Below are 23,006 nucleotides of genomic sequence, written 5' to 3'. Positions count from 1 at the left end.
TTCTTGGGGTTTTGAGTAACAGAATAGTAAACTGTGCTCAGGTTAATTATCTTACCTTTTGCCAACTCACAGAAAAATATACCCATTATGTTTGAGTCCTATAATTTGAGATGAGTGCCTCTTTGTACCTCAGTATAGTTTTCCTATAATACAATTTAAGACAGGGCAGCATCAATTAGAGAGACATAGAGAGAGAGAATCAAACATCTATTTCTACCTGAGAAATTATGAAGATTTTAGAGTTAACAACTGGAAACAGAATTCAGGATCCTGGTACCTCAACGAATTTTTCTTCTTTGTTTAGAGTGAAAGCCATATTTGTTTCTAGGTTGTATTATTAGTGTAGTGTTTGGGCTCAGTTTTGTTCTACCATAGATAATTCTTATCATAAATTATGATAAGACCTCAATCAGTTTTCTTAAAATTTCTCATCTTTATCTTACCCTCCTAACTTTCTTTTTAATTGAAAGAAAAGTAAACTATGTTTCACCAGGAAAATATTTTTGAAAACATTCTGCTTTGAAACTCAGAGGTATCACTATGAGGAATAATTTCTGAGTCGTACCAACCTAATTCTTATATGTCAATTCAGTCACTCCAATCCTTTTGTGAGCAGTTTGTGAACTTTACAGAAGACATACTAGTCTTACCTATATGTTTTAACTTTCTTAAAATGGATTTTAGTAGGTTTAGGAGACTCCTGTAGAATTAATACATGTTATGTCTAATGTAGGATCATTAGATTTGTTTGAAGAGAAGTATTAGATAAATAAGTGTTAGAGATGATAAAAAAAAAGGAGGGGAAGATGGAGAAGGGGGAGGAGAGAAAGGAGGAGGAGAAGAAGGAGGAGGAGAAAGCAACAGGCTCTACAGAGGATGAAGCTGTTCATCACCAGGCTTTCAGGGGTTAACAATATGCAGGGACCCCTGTGGAGAAAAAGTAAGATTTTTCTGAGGTACAATCTATATTGCAAGGCTGTTGGAACATGTGTTAAAAAATGAAATGAGAGAGGATAATATAAGAAGCAAAGCTGCAAGATTACACATAGACAAATTATCCAATTGGCAGAGAAAACTATATACAGAAGATTTCTAATGGGAAAAAATTGTGTAGTGAATTGCATACATGATAAGCGTAAGATAAGAATATGTACTAATAATTGCTTAAATAAATAAAAATGCTATATCTGATTGAGATCAACAAGAATAAAGTCGGCAAGAGTAAAGCCAGCTGATTGCTACTGTATACATGTCATAAGAAATATTAGACTGATTATGTAATTTAAAATTGTAGGAAAGGTTATATTCTACCAGGTACTCATGTTGAAGTGTTATGCCGAATGACCTACTCAAACATCAGTGTTGGCACAGCAAAGTTTTGGGGGACACATGCATGACACAGAATAATAGGAGTAGCTCAGCATCTAGACCAATGTTTCACACTTACCAGATGGGTAGTTATCCTCTGATCAGCCAAATCCTATAGCATATCTTTAGCTTTTTTGTTGAACATGGCAGTTACATTCTGGCTCCAATTGAAATCCCTGAAGACATGGTTTCCACTGCAGCTCTTTAAAGTTATGGCTATTTATTCTACCAAATTGTATGTGCCATTCAGTGTGAGATTGGAACATATGTCCTCCTTTCTCCTCATTGCCCATTCTCCTTTCTTCTTCCTTACAAAAAAAGACCCCTCAATTTTTAAAATTTCAAGTCATCAAACTCTACACTTTCTTGTTGCTGTCATTCTTCTTCATTTCCTGAAGATTTTACCTCTTTTCTTCATTCCCATGGTCTTGTTTTACAACCAGTCTCAGCCACTTATCCGTTATTACCAATAGCTACAATCTCATAATTGCCACATTTGCAAGCATCTATTCTCTGACTAACATGAACTATCTTCTGCACACTGTTTATAGTACCCTGATTCCAGGAATCCTTTAACCTCATTGAAATCTACAAATCATTGATCCTACCTCCTTTTCACCCTTCTTCCCCTCCTTTGATCCTTACTTTTCTCCTTCAATCATTATCATTTTCTTGCATACAGCCTTGCTTTCTTCATCTCTCTTTGCTTCATCACACTGACTTGACAGTCAGCAAAACCCTGATCCCGATGTAAATCCATTTTTCAGCCTACTGCATGCCTGAAACTACTCAGCTTAATATGACTGTAGAAAAAAATAGAGTTATGCAGACTAGTCTAAATTTAAAATACAAACTATGAATTTCAAGTGCACTTATGCTGAGCAGAAATTAAGGGGGAAAAAACCAAACCTAGTCCTTTCACTGTAATTTTGTCAAACTTTCAATGTCTCCCATCATTCAATTTTTCTCCCATCCTCACTTTCAGCTGATAACCATTTCATTGTAAAAGGAAAGCAATTAGAAGATAACTTCCACAAGCCTTCATCACCAAATCACACACTCATTAACATGTGTATTCACACTCTAACTTCTCTTTTTTAGTATAGATGCACTGCTGTGCTTCTAAGGCCAATCCCTCAACTTGTGCACTGAAGTTCATCCTTTTTTATCTACTTAAAGAAATCACTTCAGTAATTCTCTTTCCTCTCTTCTACATTTTTGCCAGAGATTGTTTACTTTCTTCTGCGTCATTCCCAACAGGGTGCAACCATACTCTCCCCTACTCCATCTAAAGACAAAACAAAGCAAAGCAAACGTCTCCTCCTGACTCCTGTCCTCTTTCAGCTACCACCTCGTTTTTCTGCTCCTCTCCATAGTGAACTCTTCAAAAGCTCTGTCTGTACATGCACTATCCAATTCAACTCCAGTGCGGTCTCTCTGTCTCTTTCTGTCTCTCTGCCCTCTTTCTCTGTCTTTTTCTTTATCTTTTTAACAGATTTATTGAGATCCAATTTATATCCCAGGAAATTCCCCTATTTTAAGTGTACAGGTAAATGAGTTTTCATATATTTAATACAGTTGTGTCACTATCACCACAATCCAGTCTTAGAACTTCCATTATTTCACAAAGGCATGTCTGCCCATGTCCCCAATCACTGATCTATTTTCTGTCTCTATAGTTTTATGTTTTCTAAAAATTTTATTTTACTGGAATCATACAATGTGCAGCTGTGTGTGTGTGTGTGTGTGTGTGTGTTTGGCTTCCTTTATTTGGCTTAATGTTTCTTTACATTTCATCCGTATTGTGGCATTTATCAGTAGTTTGTTATTTTATATTGCTGAACAGTATTCCATTGCGTAGATATGCCCCATTCTGTTTATCCATTCCTCAGTTGATGGCATTTGGATTATTTTCAGTCTTCATGTTGGTCACTCTTTCCTTTATAAAATACTTTCTTGCAAGATTCCACACACTCTTGTTTTCCCCTTACCTTACTTCGTAATCCCCTATGCTGACTTTGCCCCATTTTCTCAAACTCTTAATCTTGCAATCCCCCAAGTAAGTGTTTGGCTTTAAACTTCTTTCCTTCATATACCCTCACTCCCTTAGATTTCACCTCACAATTATCTTTAAGTACTGACGTCTCCCAAACATATGTTTCCAACCAGAAATCTGGCTTGTATATTCAACTGCCTACTCAAAATTTCCATTTGGACGGCTAATAGGCACCTCAAGCTTAACCATGACTAAAACTTAACTCCTGGTTATATCTTCCCCAAATCTGAGGTCTTTTCCACCTCAATTAATGTCAATTTCATTTCTTACAATTCATCAGCGTTAGAGTCATTCTTAACTTCTCACTTTCTCTCACACCTCACATAGAAACCATCAGTTTTATTGGCCCTACTTAAAATTTTATCCAAAACCTGACCATTTTTCATACCCTCCACTGATAGTTCTCTAGTATAAACTACCATCATTTCTTACCTGGGTTTTTGCAGTAGCCTCTTAACTAAGCTCCCTCATTTTGCCTTTACCTTTTTTCAATCTATTCTCAACATACTAGCTAACAGTGATTCCTTAAAACTAATTTGTATCATGTCACCCCTCTGCCCAAAACTCTCCAAAAACTTCCTGTCTGCTAAAGACTGAAGTGAGTTACCCCAAAATTCATATGAAGCCCCAACTCGCAGTGTGATGGTATTTGGAGATGGGTCCTTTGGGAAGTAACTAGGTGTATAGAAGGCCCTGAGGGTAGGGTCCTCATAATGGGATTAGTGCCCTTATAAGAAGAGATATTAGAGACCTCACTCTTTCTCTCTCCATTGTGACAACATAGTGAGATGATGGTCTTGTGCAAGTCAGGAAGAAAGCTCTCACCAGAAACCAACTATGCTGACACCCTGATCTCAGACTTCTAGCCTCCAGCATCGTGAGAAAACAAATTTCTGCTGTTTAAGCCACCCAGTCTGTGGTATTTTGTTATGGCACCCCAAGCTGTCTAATACACCATTTTTTTTCAGAGTCAAAGCCAAAGTCTTTACAGTGGGTTAGAGAGTCTTTTCCATTTGACTCCATGTAATCTCTCTGACCTTATCTACTATTCTCCCTCCTATTTTTTCACATGTAGTCGTGGTCTCCCTGATGCTCCACAAGTAACTACGCATAGTCCTGCCTCAAAGCCTTTGCAGTTGCTATTCCCTGTGCCTAATCCCTCTTATGCTTGGCATATGAATGTCTCACTCCCTCACATTCATATCTTCCTTCAAATTTTACATTCTTGGTAAAACATTTTCCTGATTTTCCTCTTTTGATATGCACCTCCACAATTCCTTTTGTCTTCCTCCGCTTTCTTTCTCTCCATAATGCTCATCACTTTCGATATACTGCACAATTTTACTTACTCATTTATTCACTGTCTCCTTGATTTAGAATGTAAATTCCATGAAGACAGAATTTTTGTAGTTTTTGTTCAGTGTTGAACTCCATGCCTAGAACAGTGCCTGGCACAGAGTAGGAGCTCAAAAATTATTTGTTGAGTAAATATATGTATAACATTCATAAAAAAGTTAGCCAAGGATTTTAACCCATACATAACTCTCAGAAACTTTGAGAAAGAAATCATAAACAAGAACAAGTAAATATTAGATCAGCCATGTATTCAATAGTAAGAAAACTTTTCTTACCATTCATCTTTTTCTCTAATGATGTTGTGAATTGTAGAATAGATAAATGAAACATGATTCACATCATCAGTATGGAAGAATAAAATGGAACATTTTATATTTTTGTCAAAAGAACAAACTGTAACCTGAGTGATTGGATTTATTAGTTGAGATCACAATCACACTGTGAAATAGTGAATTAATCTTAAGGCTTTGCTTGATCAATTAAAAGGAGAACTTTGAAAATGTCTTGGGGAAGTCAAGTCAAAAATTCTTGCTGAAGAGGCAGGGTGAGTGTAGAAAGAATAAGCCAGGGCTACTTAGTGAGAGAGGCCTTGTGATTGCATCCCTGGTCTGGCGCCAGTTAACAACAGCCTCGACAATTTCCTTTGTTTTGGTGGGATGAGACTGTGCACTGTGAAACGAGTAAATAACCTGAGATGTACTAGAATCTGAGACCCAAATTTCTGTCAAGTCCAAATAGCCATGTAGATCATCACAGCATACCTGGTTAACTGATGCTTGATTCTGTTTTGTTCCCCACTCTTATTTTACTTCCTTCTTTCAAATCATAATTGGTTTATTATATCAGAGCTTTATTAAGTGAAGTAAAATGTTGGAAGTAAAAGTTTCCTAATATTTTTATCTCCTCTGGTAAATTATATGTTCCTTAAGAGAATGAAACTTTCTACCTCATATTTATATCTCTAATACTTAGTGCACTACCTGACATTTAGTAAGTATTCATTAAATGCATGTTCAATAACTGAATACATGTGTTGATTCTAACAAGAGTTTTATAGGGCTTTAGACAGTTTCTATTAGCCTCCTGTTATTAGCTTATCATTACCAACTCACATTTATGACAGATATTTGGGTCACATAATATCATATTCAAATATTATTTCAAAGTATAACAGCTACTAAGATTTAGTAGCAACTATATGAAACTGTAAATAGTTTATACATCAGAGAAGATTAAATAATATTCAGAAATAACCCCAAAATCCATTTACTCATTATCTCAAATGGATGTACAATGCACATTTTTTTTTCTGTGAATAAAAGCAAAAGCTAGGATTGACTCATTTGCTAAATTTCCCTGTTTACTTCCCAAGAGAGCAATATTAATTCCTGTCAGTAACATCTGTGAATAAAAACATCTTGATTGGATACTGAAGTAGTTATTCATCTACCAGGAAATAGATATATCTTTCTAGACTGTTAAGCACATCTGCTGAAAATGATTCTGGTTGCAAAAAAATCACCTCTGTCAGTTTAGAAATTTTGAAATTCAGGGTTATACTATAAAAAAAAAAAGGTCTGTGAAAATGTAAAAATAAGCCTCATAAAACCTATAACCAAATACAGAAATACTTTAAGGTTTAGAGGTTATCACCATAGATACTTTTAAATAAAAAATCAGTAATTACTATTTTACTTTAAATATTTTTTTATCCTATTTTGTCCATAAGCATTATCTCAGAAGTTTACATCAAAGTGAAACTTAAAATTCTTGTACAAAGTATTAGGTTGTAGTTAAAAATATATATGAATATAGCATTTTACAATATAACAATCACATTTTCACATTTACTATACCATGTAAACTTTGCAAAATATCTGAGAGTTAGCAATTATTTATCATCCCTGTTGTACTGATGAGGAATCTAACCTTTAGAAAGATTAAGTGAAACCCTTAAGCGCTCATCTTTAATAAATCATGGAACCAGGATTTCAGTCTTTGGTATATTTTATACCATATAATGTATATTTTGGATAAAGCTATACTAAAACTTTTATACCATGAACACAAACAAGAGTTTTTTTTAAACAATGGAATTATCAGCCTTTCAAAAAATGCTTATTTTATTATATCAAATATTGTACTTAGCTTTTCATTCAGTGAATGCTTACTGAGTGCCTACTATCTATGTTTTTTTTTAATTGGGGTATAGCTGCTTTAAAATGTTGTGTTAGTTTCTGCTGTACAATGAAGTGAATCAGCTATAGGTATACATATATCCCATCCCTCTTGGACCTCCCTCCCCCCACTCCCCTTGTCCCACCACAGAGCACTGAGCTGAGCCCCTTGTGCCATACAACAGGTCCCCACTAGCTATCTGTTTTACACATGGTAATGTATATATGTCAATCCCAATCTCCCAATTCATCCCACCCCCCTACCCCACCATGTCCACACATCCGTTCTCTACGTTTGTGTCTCAATTCCTGCCATGCAAATAGGTTCCTTTGTATCATTTTTCTAGATTTCACATATATGCATTAATATACGATATTGTTTTTCTCTTTCTGACTTACTTCACTCTGTATGTCAGACTCTAGGTCCATCCACATCTCTACAAATGACCCAATTTCGTTCTTTTTTATGGCTGAGTAATATTCCATTGTGTATATGTACTACATCTTCTTTATCCATTCATCTGTCAGTGGACATTTAGGTTGTTTCCAAGACCTGGCTATTGTAAATAGTGCTACAATGAACATTGGGGTACATGTGTCTTTTTGAATTATGGTTTTCTCCAGATATATGCCCAGGAGTGGGATTGCTGAATCTAATCAAATGGTAGCTCTATTTTTAGTTTTTTTAAGGAAACTCCATACTGTTCTCTGTAGTGGCTCTACCAATTTTCATTGCCACCAACAGTGTGGGAGGGTTCCCTCTTCTCCACACCCTCTCTAGCATTTATTGTTTGTAGATTTTTTGATGATGGCCATTCTAACTGGTGTGAGGTGATACTTCATTGTAGTTTTTATTTGCATTTCTCTAATAATTAGTGATGTTAAGCATCTTTTCATGTGCCTCTTGGCCATCTGTATGTCTTCTTTGGAGAAATGTCTATTTAGGTCTTCTGACCCTTTTTAGATTGGGTTGTTTATTTGATTTTTTAAAATATTGAGCTGCATGAGCTATTCTTATGTTTTGGAGGTTAATCCCTTGTCAGTTGCTTCGTTTGCAAATATTTTCTCCCATTCTGAGGGTTGTCTTTTTGTCTTGTTCATGGTTTTCTTTGCTGTGCAAAAGCTTTTAAGCTTAATTTGGTCCCATTTGTTTATTTTTGTTTTTATTTTCTTTACCCTAGGAGATGGGTCACTATCTTTTAACTAATGAATTTAGCCTATTTATATTTATTTCTACTATCTTATTTTATACTAGTTACCCTGATTTTCTATGATTTATTTGCCCTCATTTCATTTTCATGGGCTTTTTTTTTTAATTAATGGAAGGTTTTTAAATGCATATTTCCTTCTACTCACTTCAAAATTACAATTTTATTTTTGTTATTTTAAAAATTATGTGTAAAATGTTAATATGCCTATTTAAAATTATTTTGATCACTTTATATATGATTGTTTTTGCTGATTAATTGATTCACTCATTCATTCACTAGTCAAACAGAATCTGAATGCAAGTGTATGGCTAAGATATAAAATTGTTTTAGAATAGAATACGTTTAACTGAGTCATGGATATATGAAGTGTTAGGTACATATATATATTACAGAAAGCTTCATATATAAGTCTGAAATCTAGGAAAGGGGTCTGGGCAGGAGACTATAATTTTAGGCATAATCAGCATAGTTGTCTCAGGATTGATTATGAGATTGGTTGGGATCTCTCAGGGAGATTGTTTACGGTGTGAACAGCATGATTTCTCTTGCTATAGTAAACAATATGGGGAAAAAACTAATAAAACAAACAAAAAAATAGTTGTTCTGTTTCTATGATACCAACCAGTTTAAATAGCTGTGAATTACTGACAGAATTTGTGCTTTTATGTGGCACAATTTAAACAGATCAACTTGAAATTAAAAATATCTACAGTTCACACTTTTTACCTCCAAATGTTCGCAAGGATTAAGTTAACTACTTAGATGCAAAAGATTCATTGACTATGTAAAGTCTGCATTGCTGTAGTTTTCAAACATATAAGATCTAGAATACTCAAAGTTTAATGTACCTTCTATATGCCCAGGAACACCAGAGGCTCAATGGTTGAAAAAGAGAAGAGCTTATATCCTCAAGAGAAGAGAACCAGAATCATTATTTGGCATCTCTATTACTTGCAAATGTCTCTAACAAGTCCTGAGACAGGTGTAAGAAGAGCTTAAAAGATGCAAGCCCAGTCCCAACAAACTTGACTTAAAATAAGAGAAACACTACAGTATATAAAGCCACCTGCATCTAGATAAAAAGCATAATAATTAAGAAATTTATTTGCCAAAACATTTTATCATTTTCCTTATTCTACTGCCTAGACCCTTAGCTTATTCTCAGTTGTACTAGCATAGTGTCATTTTGCCTTGGTAATCTTGTAAAATTATGTGTGATTGAGTCCCAGGCAAAATAAATGCTCGGTTTGATATATCTGGCTCCCTACAAATTCAAAACCATAGACACAGGTCCAGTTCCCCCAAACATGCTCTCCAAACCTACCCATCCCTCTACTGTCCCTCCTTCAATCACAGAATTGTGGTGACTCCATGACACTTATGGGGAATACTAGTGCTGAATGTATCCTGAGTCTTAAAGTGAAGGAGAATAAAATATAATAATTGGTTATATAGGAAGTGCCAAGAAAACTGGATTAGAGGCATTACATGAAGATTTGCAGACTAATATTTTAGGTCTGCATGTGTGTTTTGAATCATCATAGAATATAGGTGAATTTATAATTAATGAACTATAGCAAAGCTTATGACCTGGCACACAGCAAACACAAGAGCGTAATGTACTTCATCGTCCCATAAACACTCTCTTTGTACACTCTCTAATAAATAAGTTATTCATTTAAGAAAAGTACTCAAACAGCAATGGACGCTGAATGACTAAGGGCCCTGGTCCTATTCCAGATGCTAAGTCTAAGCAACCCTGCATTTCCTCTAGTCCTGTGACTCCTCTGTGAAGTTTTAATTAGGATAGAGCATAAGAGGCCTTTAGTACTTAAGTCTGAGCTGTAAAACTCCAGGAGAGACATTTAGTACTAAAGAAAAAAAATAATTTTTGTTTTTATTTTCTTTAGATAGAAAATATTTTGATCTCAGCTTAATTTAAGACGAGTAGACAAGGTCACCAGCCTCAAATCCACTGTGGAACTGGACGATGTATAAGTTAACAAATCCAGAGAATGCAACTAGGTGGCCATCTAGTGTGATAAAGGAATTACTAGGTAGTCTCTGCTTCCAAATAACTATACTATAACAGAATATTTCACCTAGGATTTAAACTCAGACAGCCAGGGATTCCCAACCTGGCTCTGACACTTACTATTGACTTTGTTAAAGTAAGCCTTATCTTAACTGTAAAGAGGGGTAATAAAAACTATGGTCACAGGATCATTGTGAGAATTAAGAGATAGTTTATGTAAAGCAATTAGCCCAATGCTTGGATGATAGTAAGTGTTAAACTCAATTTTGTCCTGTGGATCTGTCCTCAAATATCCTCTTTAGAATGAAAATGCTTGTGAAAGAGATAACACCTCAAATCGTTATCTGCTAACATTAAGTACCAGTTTGCAGGGATTTATTGACATCAAACTGACAACAAGGTAACTGGAAGATGAGTGGCACTTGGAAATGTGAATCTGAGGGTTTGAAATGGGAGAGGAATCAATGAATGGAAAAATGAACTCTGTCAATGAAGCAAAATGTCAGCAGGTATCATTGCTATCTTTAAAGAACCTCTGTCTCTTTTTTTTTTATTGAGGTATAATTGACAAATAACACTATATTAGCTTCAAGTGTACAATATAATGATTTGATATATCTATATATTGCAAAATGATCATCACAATAGTCCAATTAACATCTGTCACCATATATAGTTACAAATTTTTTCTTGTGATGAGAACTTTCAAGATCCACTCTCCTAGCTACTTTCAAATATGCAACACAGTGTTAATAACTATAGTTATCAGGTTGTACATTACATCCCCATAACTTCATTTTATTACTAGAAATTTGTACCTTTTGACCACCTTCTCCCATTTCACCACCCACCCCCCCCACCTCAGCCTACCACTAATCTGTTCTCTATATCCATGAGCTTGCTTTTGTTTGTTTGTTTGTTTTTAGATTCCACATGTAAGTGAGATCATATGGTATTTATTTTCTTTCTGTCTGACTTATTTCACTTAGCATAATGCCCTCAAGGTCCTACCATGTTGTTGCAAATGGCAAGATTCAGTCTTTTTATGGCTGAGTAATATTCCTTTGTGTATATGTACCATACTTTCTTTATCGATTTATCCATCAATGGACACTTAGGCTGTTTCTATGTCTTACCTATTGTAAATAATGCTGCAATGAACATGGAGGTGCATATATCTTTTTGAATTAGTGTTTTCATTTTGTTCAGATAAATACCCAGGAGTGGAATTGCTAGATCATGTGGTAGATCTATTTTTAAATTTTTTGAGGCACCTCCATACTGTTTTTTTATAGTGGCTGCACCAATTTACATTCCTATCAAAAATACACAAGGGTTTCCTTTTCTCTACATCTTGCTAACGTTATTTCTTGTCTTTTGATAATAGCCATTCTCACAGGTGTGAAGAGACATCTTACTGCAGTTTTGATTTATATTTCCCTGATGATTAGTGATTTTGAACAGCTTTTCATGTACCTTTTGTCCATCTGTATGGCTTCTTGGAAATAAAATATTCAGATCCTCTGCCCATTTTTTAATCAGATTTTTTTTTGCTATTGAGTTTTATGAGCTCTTTATATATTTTAGGTATTAACCCCTTATCAGATATATGATTTGTAAATATTTTCCCCCATTCAGTAGGTTGCATTTAATTTTGTTGATGGTTTCTTTTGTTATGCATAAGTTTTTTAGTTTGATGTCATCCCACGTGTTTATTTTTGCTTTTATTCCCTTTGCTTTTGGAGTCAGATACAAAAAAAATATATCATCTCCAAGACCTATGTCAGGGGGCTTACCCCACTAGGTTTTCTTCTAGGAATTTTACAGTTTCAGGTCTTACACTCAAGTCTTTAATCCATTTGTGGTTACCTTTTGTGTGTGGTGTAAGATAGTGGTTCAGTTTCATTCTTTTGCATATAGTTGTCCAATTTTCCCAACATCACTTATTGAAAAGGCTGCCCTTTCCCCATTGTATATTTTTTGCTCCTGTGTCATAAATGAATTGATTATATATACTTGGGCTTACTTCTGGGCTCTCTTTTCTATTCCATTGTTCTATGAGTTCGCTTTTATGCTTTTATCATATTGTTTTGATTGCTATAGTTCTGTATTATAGTTTGAAATCAGGGACTGTGATGCCTCCAGCTTTGTTCTTCTTTCTCAAGATTGCTTTGGCTATTCAGGGTGTTTTGTGGTTTCATACAAATTTTAGGATTGTTTGTTCCATTTCCGTGAAAAATGCCATTGGAGTTTTGATAGGGATTTCTTTGAATCTGTAGGTTTTTTTGGATATTATGGACATTTTAACAATGTTAGTTTTCCAATCTATGAACACAGAATATCTTTTCACTTCTTTGTTTCTTCATTTTTTTTTTTTTTTTTCATCAGTATCTTATGGTTTTCTTTGTATAGATCTTTCACCTCCTTGGTTAAATTTTTTACTAGGTATTTTATTTTAATGACATTATAAATGAGATAGTTTGATTAATTTATTTTTCTTATAGTTCATTATTAGTGTATAGAAATGTAACATCATTTTGTATATTGATTTTGAACCCCATTCAGGGGGCCTCTTCATCTTTAGTTGGTATCAGAAATTACTCACTTAAAGCAACTCTATATAAAACAGGAACAAAATTTCACAGAGTTTAAAACAAAATATTTTGGTTGATATTCATTCTTTAAAAAATGAAATTTTACATTATAAAATCTGAATCTCATAACTTAAAAATTCTGCAATAACTACAACTCTGAGAAAAAAAAATTACTCAAAAAGTTTTTTTTAGCATTGTTTTTCCTACAAAATTGTAAGATAGCATGACACCCCATGTTCCATATTTAACTTTTGTACCTACAAAGATCACAAAAAATAATTGTTCCCCAAATACTTGAGGAATTCATCAATCTTCCCAAGGCCTCTATCAATATTCGATTTCAAATCACTGTACGTTCAATCATGTAATGTCCACATCCTTGCAGAGTTTCTGGGCACTTCATCACATATTCATTTGTTAGTAGCTATACTCTAATGATCGAAGCTATTTTCCAAATTTGCCTTGAAATCCACAACTTTTTCAAGATTTGCAGTTTCACTTTGCAATATATGAATGCTGTATCCTCATTTGTTATAAATAACTGACAAAAAAAGAGATTGGCAAGATGGAAAAAGGTAGATTTTAGTACTAAGAAGGAAAGAGTATTGTTGGGACTAATTTTTAAAGTGATGAATTAATTTGTCATTATTGTCTTATGATTATGATTTTTCTTCCCTAAAAACTCTTGTAATCAAGGGGGCCTGACTTACATTATTTGGACACAGAGAACTACATTGTCAAGTTCTGATGAGGGTCAACCACTTCATTAGAATAAAGAGAAGGAAAGGAAACCAATATTTTACACTTTCTATATAGTATCTTACTTCTTATCACTGCTTTGTATATTTATTATTGTTACCTCCTTTTTATAAATGGGGATGTTGAAACTCAGATAGAAATTTCTCTAAAGTCCATGTCTAATAAACAACATGACAGAGATTCAGCCCTGTGTAACCCCAAGCCCAGTGTCCTTTTGATTACATAATATGGGCTTCCCACAGCTTCATTCTGAAATTTTATTGAAAAATTCTATTTTGTGTATACATTGGTCACTGGTCAACCTGTCTGTTACACCAATTTAAATGAATAAGTAGTTTCATCAATTATTTTTACCGACTTGACCAAACTGTTAACTGAATTGAACATTCAGCACTGCCAAAATCAACTGTATAAACAATATATGAAAGTAAATAGTATAAATGTAGAAATTTTAATATTTTTACCAAACAGAATAATACAATGCTCAAGTTTGTATCTCAACAATTATTTAGAAGCCAGACAGGATATGTGATAATAGAAGCATATTGAATGAAACGATAGAGAAATAAAGGAATCATGTATTTTTTACTATGCATGCTTTCCTATGTGAGTCAAACAAATAATAATACACATTTTATACCCTTAAATTTATACAGAAAAAGACTGTTTCCACCCAAACTCTGCTAGCCAGCAAAACATTTATAATAAGAGCTTTACCTGGTTGCTTAATAGTTTCTGAACTTGGCTCTTATCAACAGACACATTTTGACATTCTTTTAAAATCTTTACAAATCAGTTTTAAAATATATGTTTTTATCATGCAGTCTGTTGTACTGTGTTCTCTAGATGTCACTGGAAAAGAAAGCTCAATGTGTTTTGGAATATTTGGGTTTTTTTTTTAAACTCCATCTGACAAAATTTATACACAGAAAGCTAAGTATCACAAAGCAAACACCTCAACCTGGAGTTTGTCTTAGAATATTTAGACACAGTAGAAGAGAAAAAAATGTAGAACATTGCAATGACCCTCTTTTTCTCTTATTATATTGATTTTGGTTTCTACATATAGCAGCTCAAGTTTATTTAATTGTTTTTGGTTGTTTAATTATATTTCACCATGTATTTCCAGCTCCTTTAAAATCGTCTATTTTTTTCCCTTTTTATAAGTTACTCTACACAGAAGAGTGTGGGAAATAGTGGGCCAGGAAATCAAGGTGCTCACTCCTTTGGTTATTACTTTACTGGAAATAACTAGTTTTCATGTTGTGCTGATATAAATCCCCAATTTGATTTGGGCAAGGCAGTTGAACGAGTCAAATTAATGTGGTAAAATGCAGCCAAGGTAGACTGAATTGATGAGCTTACAAATTAAAAGTCCTCATTTCTTTGAAAAATTTAATACTTCTTTCCTCTCATATGCTTTGATATACCAAAGAAACAATATTTTCTCATTGACTCTGACCCAATAAAGAAGATGATAAAAAGAAAAACATGCATAATGGAGTCATGTAGTTGAGTGTGGATCCTAACTATACCATAACTAGAATGTTGGTTTACAGGGCAAGAAATACAACTTATCTTAGCCTCAGTTTCAACCCTTGAAAATAGGAATACCAAGAGCTCTGATCCAATATAATATTTTAAAGTAATATTTTGGTATTACTTTTCCCAAACTTCTTCTCAGGTAATTAAATAGTACCATAGATCTTTGAGAGAAACAGACAGCAATCACAGTAATTCAAAACAGAAAAGCCAAGGAAAGTAAATAACAGGTGCTGGCTTTAAAATGAAAATTGATCATCACAGAAAATAATAGAGTCAACAATGCCATAGTCCAGTTCTTTGCTTCCTACTCTGAGAAATCTTCCTACTTGCATTGAATTTAGCTTACTTACCTAAGCATTATCTCACCAAACTTAAATTCCTCTCAATCTAAGGTCAGCAAACTTTTTCTGTAAATAGCCAAATAGTAAATATTTTTGTCTTTCTGGGTCATATAGCCTATGTCACAGCCAGTAAATTCTGTCCCATAGCATAAAAGTACCCATTGACCATGCAAAAAACGAATGAGGGTAGCTCTGTTGTAATATAGCTTTATTTATGGACACTAGCATTCGATTTCTATATGCTTTTCATTGATCTTTTCAATTTTTTTCAACGATTTAAATACATAAAATCCATTTCTATCTCACAGTCCATAAAGAATCAGGTGACAAATCAGATATGGCCTGTGGGCTGGAGTATGACAATCCCTGATCTAAATGAAAATTCTCTTCTTAGGCCTTTTTTTTTTTTTTTTTTTTCTTTTTAACTTTTGCACTCTGGGATCAGAAAGACTCAACTCTGTCATTTACCAACGGTGTGACTTTGGCAAAGTAATACAACTTGCTTTATTCTAATTCCTATTTTCAAAATTCTACATGTATGTGGTAGATGAAAAGATGCAATGAGATAATACAAGTAAAGTGCTTAACCTGGTAACTGATAAATAGCAAATATTCCATAATAGTGATTCTGATGATGATGCCTCCCTCACTTTATCTTCTTCTGATCAACTAAGAAACGAATGATCCTTCTCTACTCCCACTCCATTATCAGCTTTCCTAAGTGCCTACAAACAAGTTTCCTTCTCTAGTCTAATTCTTATCACGTATTCCACTGCGTGACAGTCATTTCTGACATTTTAACTTTTCTACTTGATGTAGGTAGTCCTTGAATTTTTGCATCTTTTATAATCTGCTAACACAGTCCTGAATGTATCAGCTGCTCAATAAATACTGCTAATTAATCTTACTAAAACAACTTATAAGGTTGTCCAAGAAACCCATCTTAAATAGCTCATTTCTATATTTTTCAGAAGATAAAAGATCATTCATAAAGAATGATTAAAAAAAAACTTTATTTTCAAGGAACTAAATGTAGTGATATAGTTACTTAATCACACAATATAAATCTTACTGTAGAGGAATAGAAATAAATAGAAAATGTTACCTTCATCTAGGAATTTAAATAATGCTCTAAATTGGAAAATTAACATTTTAGTCATTAATACTTTTTCTGTTTATTTTATATCACTTATTAAATATGGATGATTTTAAACTAGCTTCACATATAATGAAAATTAGCATTTTTAAGTGTACAATTCAATGAGCTTTGTGACAAGAGAATAGAGTCATATAAACACAGTCATAATCATGACATAGAACATTTCCGTTATCACAGGAAGTTCCCTAATGCCTCTTTCCAATCACTTTCCTCCCCCAATGCCCATCCCTAGCATCCACTAATGTCTACCTTATATTCTTAAATGTCGTCTTCTCCAGAAATTCTTTTAAAGGAAATCATGCAGTGTGTTTTCTATAAGCCTGGCTCCTTTCACTTAGCATAATGTTTCTGAGGTCCATACATGTTATTGAGTTAGTAGCTAGTTCCTTTTGATTGCTGAATAGTATTGCATTGTTTCGATGTATCACAGTTTGCTTATCCATTCACCAGTTGATGATGGTGGCTGTTCTCAAACTTAGGCTATTATGAATGAATCTGCTGTGAGCATTGGAGTATAAATCTTTGAGTGAAGAATATATGTCCTCGTGTGATTTTTAAAATTTTTATATTACAGGTACATACATAATCTTCATTTTCTCCAGGAATGTAACTTGCTTTTAGCATGTATATATATGTAGCTGTATGAAAATCTTGTTCCTATTCTTGTTATATTGCTATCATTCTATGAAAATTTGTACATAATTTTAATGCTAGTATCTATTGTTTCTTTCCTTTTGGAATGATAAATACATTTGTCTTTTCTGTAAATATGGAGTCTTTATAACACACATATTTGCTTCCTTTCAGAGTTAAGATTCCTTTCCATGTCTGTAAAAAAAAATAGAAGATCACTAATGTGATGCCACTGAAATGATTATAAAAATAACAGTGGTTGTATTTCTTTTTCTTTCTTTTACTTGAAGAATCTTTTGAAGAATCTGAAGAACCCAGAGTGTTTTAGCTATATCTATGCAGTCTCCAGACAGAATCATTTGAAATTTTAACCAGCTGCACATATTTCAGATATGTGCATATCTTTCAGTTTGAATACCAATTGATAATTAGTAAAAATCCCAATTTACATTAGAGCACCATGCATACCTGACATAAAACATCAGAATTTATATTTGTCCCATGTAAACATTATCTAAATTATTATTAGCATTTTCCTCCCTACCTCCATTCCTTTCAAAGAAGTAGATGAAATAATGGTTCAAACAAAACTGACATAACCTATGATGAAATTGAAAAATAAACTAAGGATAAATAATGTAAAGGTTGTAAATCCTGAAAACATACAAATGTTTATGTTGCAAAAGTCATAATATCAAGAAGGAAAAACTACATCTCCAACCCATATTTATCTTCATATATATCTATATTTACATCTATATCAGTATCTTTATAATTTATTTTATAAGATATAAGGAGATTAACAGATCAACAACTTCCTGATATTCTTTAGAGTTTATAAAAAAATGTGACCTGGAAGTAGTGTATTAAAGCTAGCCTTTTTCAATCAGGGTTCCACAAGGAAATTAAACTCTGCAGAAGATGATTTGAATGAACTGTTTTCTCAGTTCTTTCAAGGATAGTACATAGCTAGTATCATTCTAAATGAATAGGATAGAAGTTAATTCTTTATATACAGTACATGACTTAGGGCATTAGAGATTCGATTTTTTAATAAGCAATATACTGGAAACATCATGGCATGTCTAATCTCCATTTTTATTTTAATAGCTGCACAGTATTTCAAAACATAATTCATTTAACCTCTACCCTGATGTTTGACATTTGAGCTTTTAAAAAATATTTATTTTTGCTGTAAATAGCCTTGCCATTAACACTTATAGATATCTGCATATATTATAAATTTTTTCTTTATACTAAATTCCAAGAGATGGAATTTCCTTGTGAAAGAATCGGCAGTAAGGTGGTTGACAAGTATTGTCAAAATGCTCTCCAAAAATACTGCAACAATGTAAATTAGCTTCATCTAGTCACCCCTGCACAAGTTGTAAAGCTCTCTCCTTAGTCCACTTGAGTTCTATTTAGTATTACTCTTTGCCAAACCTCTGAACTTCAAATTGTTGGTCTTCCTTAGACCTCTACAGAGTAGGTCCTGTGTGGAGAAGGAGGAACAGCTATATTCCCTGGCCCCTCTTTCATCCTGCCTGGCTGGAACCCAGTTCTCTCCTAGTTCTGTAAAGGGCATTCATTGCCTTTCCCTCACATGTGTTCTGACTGCCTTTCTCTAGTTTCATTTTGTCCTTCTAACAGGAATAAAGATTCCTATTCCTCCATCAAACCCATTTCAAGAAAGGCACTTTACAAAGTAGAAGGGCTCCAACTTCACAGCTCCAGTCTCTCTTCACTGTTCAGAGGCACAGTCATTAATTTTACCTCCTGCTGAACACATTTGCAGAGGTTAAAAAAAAAAATCTTTACCAAGGATGAGAAATAGCAGGGGGTGAGGAAATAAACATTCTCCCATTGGCTGATTCACTTAAAATACGGTTAGCATGTTGCCTAAGCAAACATATTGTCAGTTTCCGTTTAGTAAAGTTCTAAGGCTATATCTAGTTTTCTTTTTTTTTTTTTTTTCTTCAGAGAGTAACAGGAACTAGGCAAGCATTATCTAATTAGTCCTTTGAATGCCTTCAACTTTTCTTTTTCCTTTCTTCAAAAGGACACTGCCTGCTGCTAGGTGCTTAGCTGCAAATAACATTTTTGGACTAGATGAGAAGAAATCCAGACTCTCCTGTAACAGTGAAAGGGTTATATGTGAACCTTGTTAAAAAGTCCAAACAATATCAGATCTCACAGCCTTATCTCTCTCTAGCCCACTGGTAGGCTGGCATCCCAGCCAGGGTCAGGGAATATGGAGGATGGTAGTCTCTATGCATCAACAGCCAGATGTGACTAAGGAAATGAAGAAAGTAAAATCTCAAGCACTGCTGTCATTGTTGTCTCACCATGTAAATAACCAAAGCAGCCTAGGCTGGGATAGAAGTCCATTGTCTTAAGTGTGGGGTTCTCCTTAAACATTAAGCACACGTTAGGCGGAGAAATGTAGAAAACTATTCCTTCATTAAAAACAAGCAAAAGAAAACAGTATTTATAGAATTCTTACTGCATAAGAGGCACAAGGCTAAGCTCATGCATGGATTAATCAAATTAAAACAATACCTATAAAATAGGTCTTTATATTATTTTATTTTGTAGATGAGGAGAAAAGGGTAAAAGAATTATTTAGCTAGTTCTATGATTTTTCTAAATTTATTTGTGTATTTAAGATAAACTTTTCAATTTTTTTTTTAGTTTCTTATGAAGGAGAATTCCCTAAGACCCATAAAAATATAATAAGCAGTGTGACTCTAATTAGAATATGCCCATGTATGATGAGGAGAGGACAAGTCAGCTGCTAAGAGCTGCAGTGCCAAAATTGTTCTGTAAAGCTGGTCTGGAGGTTACTGATATAAATGGTTTGTCTTACACTATTCTTACATATTGCAAAGAGGCATTAAGCTAACAAGCCTCGAAAATGCATGCCCTTAGACATGGCAGATCATTCATTGGAACTGTTCTTCCCCTTGGGGAGAATGAAAGTCTGGAGAGAGAGAGAGAACTGGCTGACCTCGCCCAATTAACACAGTACCGATGTAGGCAGAACAGGCCGGCAGTGACAGAGCTGTGCTTCAGGGATGTATGTTCCTGGGCTGTGATCCAGGTTATGTCAACAAGGATCATTCTGGGTGCCATTTCAGCGGCTCTCTATTGGACACAAGAGAAAGACAGAAGGGGAAAAGACAAAGGAAAACTGTGGGCTATTTTTTTTTTTTTTTTAATGTACTTGAGAACTTTGCTTTTCCCTTAGGAAAAGCAAGCTCTTTCTAAGCCTGTGTGCAGCTGCAGTCTGAAGCTTGACAAACAGGTCAGGAAGATAGGAAAATGCTATAATAGCAGCACAGTTTTTTCATTGGAAACTGATACTCCTAAATGTTACAGTGCTTCAGTCTGAAGTTTAACTAATCGAATGTCTTTAATCTAGAAATTGAACCAGGCAGCAGTAAACTGCAGAAGGTTTAGCCTGCACTGAAAATACACACCGTTCATTTTATATCTTTCCTTGTGTTTAATAAAAAAAAATGAAAATTTCCAAAAACCTATTGTTAAAGATATAGAATTTTGCTTTCTGCTTTGGGTAAGCTGGTATCATGCAATTGGTCTCTAAAGCTTTTAAAATAAATATTGTCACCCTTTTCTAAGGATGGTATTGAAAAGAAATCAACAAAGAACTCAGATTTTGAATGATTTTATGGAGGAGGGGGTGTGATTTGTGCTAATATAGTTTCTGTGCTAATAATTAGAGCTTGCAAAACTGCTCTCACGTAGGCCGAGGGGCTCCCTATATTAAAAGAAGTCTTCACAGTTTCAGTTACTTCCTAAGATTCTAGTTGGAACTATATCCCTTTCTGTCTGTCTTGTACAAAACAAACAAACAAACAAACTAATTTTATCAATTCTCAGTTTCAATTATATAAAACTGAGATAACCAATAATATTATTACAAATAATAGAGAATGGTTAGCAAAATGCCTGGCACATAGTAAGTGCTTAATATATTTATAGGTACTAAAACACTTACTATGTGACATTTAAGAGAAAATTTCATTCTTTGCAACAATAGGATCTTGTGTCTCCTTGGGGAGTAATCCCTGAATTATTTTAAGCCAAGCCAGATGGGAAAAAAATAGGTTATTAATTCAATACCAGTTGAGTTAGGATAACCTTGGAATTTTTGTCCTTGTATATAGATGTGTCCTGTCTCAAAAATCTTCTTTAGCTAAAAGACATTCTGAATTAATAACATAATTTCATTTAGTAAATGTTTTCTAGACACCAAGCATGAAGCTATGTACTTTGCTTAAGTTACTTCTATTTAATCTTTACAAAATAATATGAAGGGACATATACCTCCATTTTCAAAAGAGGACAATAGAGACTGAGGAATATTTGGTAACTTGCCCAAGGTTACACAGAGAATAAATGGTGAAGGCAAGGCTTAAACAATCAAAAACTAGAAATCTAGGTGAAAGAAAAGATCTGTCTTGTCTCTGAGTTAGTTGTGTACTTGATTTGACTCACTCTAGATTGTGAGTTCTTAGGATTTATTACCCCTGGTAAACACAGACATTTGTGTAGCTTTGCCTTGAGTAGACTACTTTCAACTGAACTGATTTACCAGCCATCCAGAATTTCTACAGTAATTTCTATATTCAAAAAAATGTAAAAAATATGGAATCTTATGAGTCATGCCAATAAAATGCCTTAAAACAGTGATTTAATAATCTGAAAATTTCTCTAATATAAGAAACCTATTCCTTTCTTCTCTGATTAGTTCAGACCCCATGTACCTTAAATATTCATGCAAACTCTTTCCTCCTTTTATATTATTTCTACTATAAATTTGCATTTTGTTTCCATTATCTTGAATTAATTTATATGGGCTTCATTTTTAATACAATCAAATAAGTTCTGGAAATACATATTTCATTATTTTTTGAATGTGGGGGAAAAGTAATTTCTAATGACTGAGTAAAAAGAAATAAATTAAATGCATTGTTTCAGATTTCACACACAACTTACAAGTCTGTATGCTTGCAAGGTGAATTATTTATGCAGAATCAAACAACTGGACTGCTTATGAAACTGAACTTCCTTCTAGACCTTTCTACCTTTTATATAAGGAATAGAAAAATGACAATCTGATAGTGTCTATATTGTGTCATTGAGTCAATATGTAGTCAACCCAGTCTTTGACATTTTTTTCAATTATTTTGACAGTTAATAGGGAAAAAATAGCCTGGAACAGTAACAAAATTTTTGATGTGTTTTGATATATTCAATCAAAAGTAAACAATAGTTTCTCATCGTTCTGTGCTATGGATATGATTGTTTCCTAATTCTAATTCAATTCAGCAAACTGTGCTGATTACCTAGTCTACATATGTATATTGTAGAACTAAATTCATGAAGGAGGCATAGTACTCTGTCCTTAAAAATGAAAAGAAAACTGAAATTAAAGGAGCTAGCTTTCATCTATCTATCTATCTATCTATCTAATAATTTATAAAATGAAATTGAACTAAATACAATAATTACCAAATAACTCAAATGGTTGGTTATCAGAATACATCACTTCTAGATGAATCTAGAGCAGTGCTTCACAAACAGGAATGCTTTCCCACACAAGGGACATTTGGCAATGTCTAGAAACATTCTTCATCATCATAACTGGAGTGGGGACAGGCAGTGGAGAGGGACAAGATGCTATTGGCAACTAGTGGGAACAGGGTAGAGGTCAGGGATGCTAATGAGCATCCTACAATGCACAGGACT

At 33.9% G+C, this 23,006-nt stretch overlaps 1 protein-coding gene across 2 annotated transcripts in view; it reads left to right on the top strand.

Moving 5' to 3' along the window:
* CNTN5 (contactin 5) overlaps positions 1-23,006 on the top strand; it is a 1,402,912-nt gene that overhangs the window by 963,869 nt on the left and 416,037 nt on the right. The window lies entirely within an intron of this gene.

The sequence above is a fragment of the Balaenoptera ricei genome, chromosome 8 (assembly GCF_028023285.1).
Source record: "Balaenoptera ricei isolate mBalRic1 chromosome 8, mBalRic1.hap2, whole genome shotgun sequence".
Lineage (NCBI taxonomy): Eukaryota > Metazoa > Chordata > Mammalia > Artiodactyla > Balaenopteridae > Balaenoptera > Balaenoptera ricei.
This window is presented reverse-complemented; position numbering and strand designations above follow the sequence as displayed.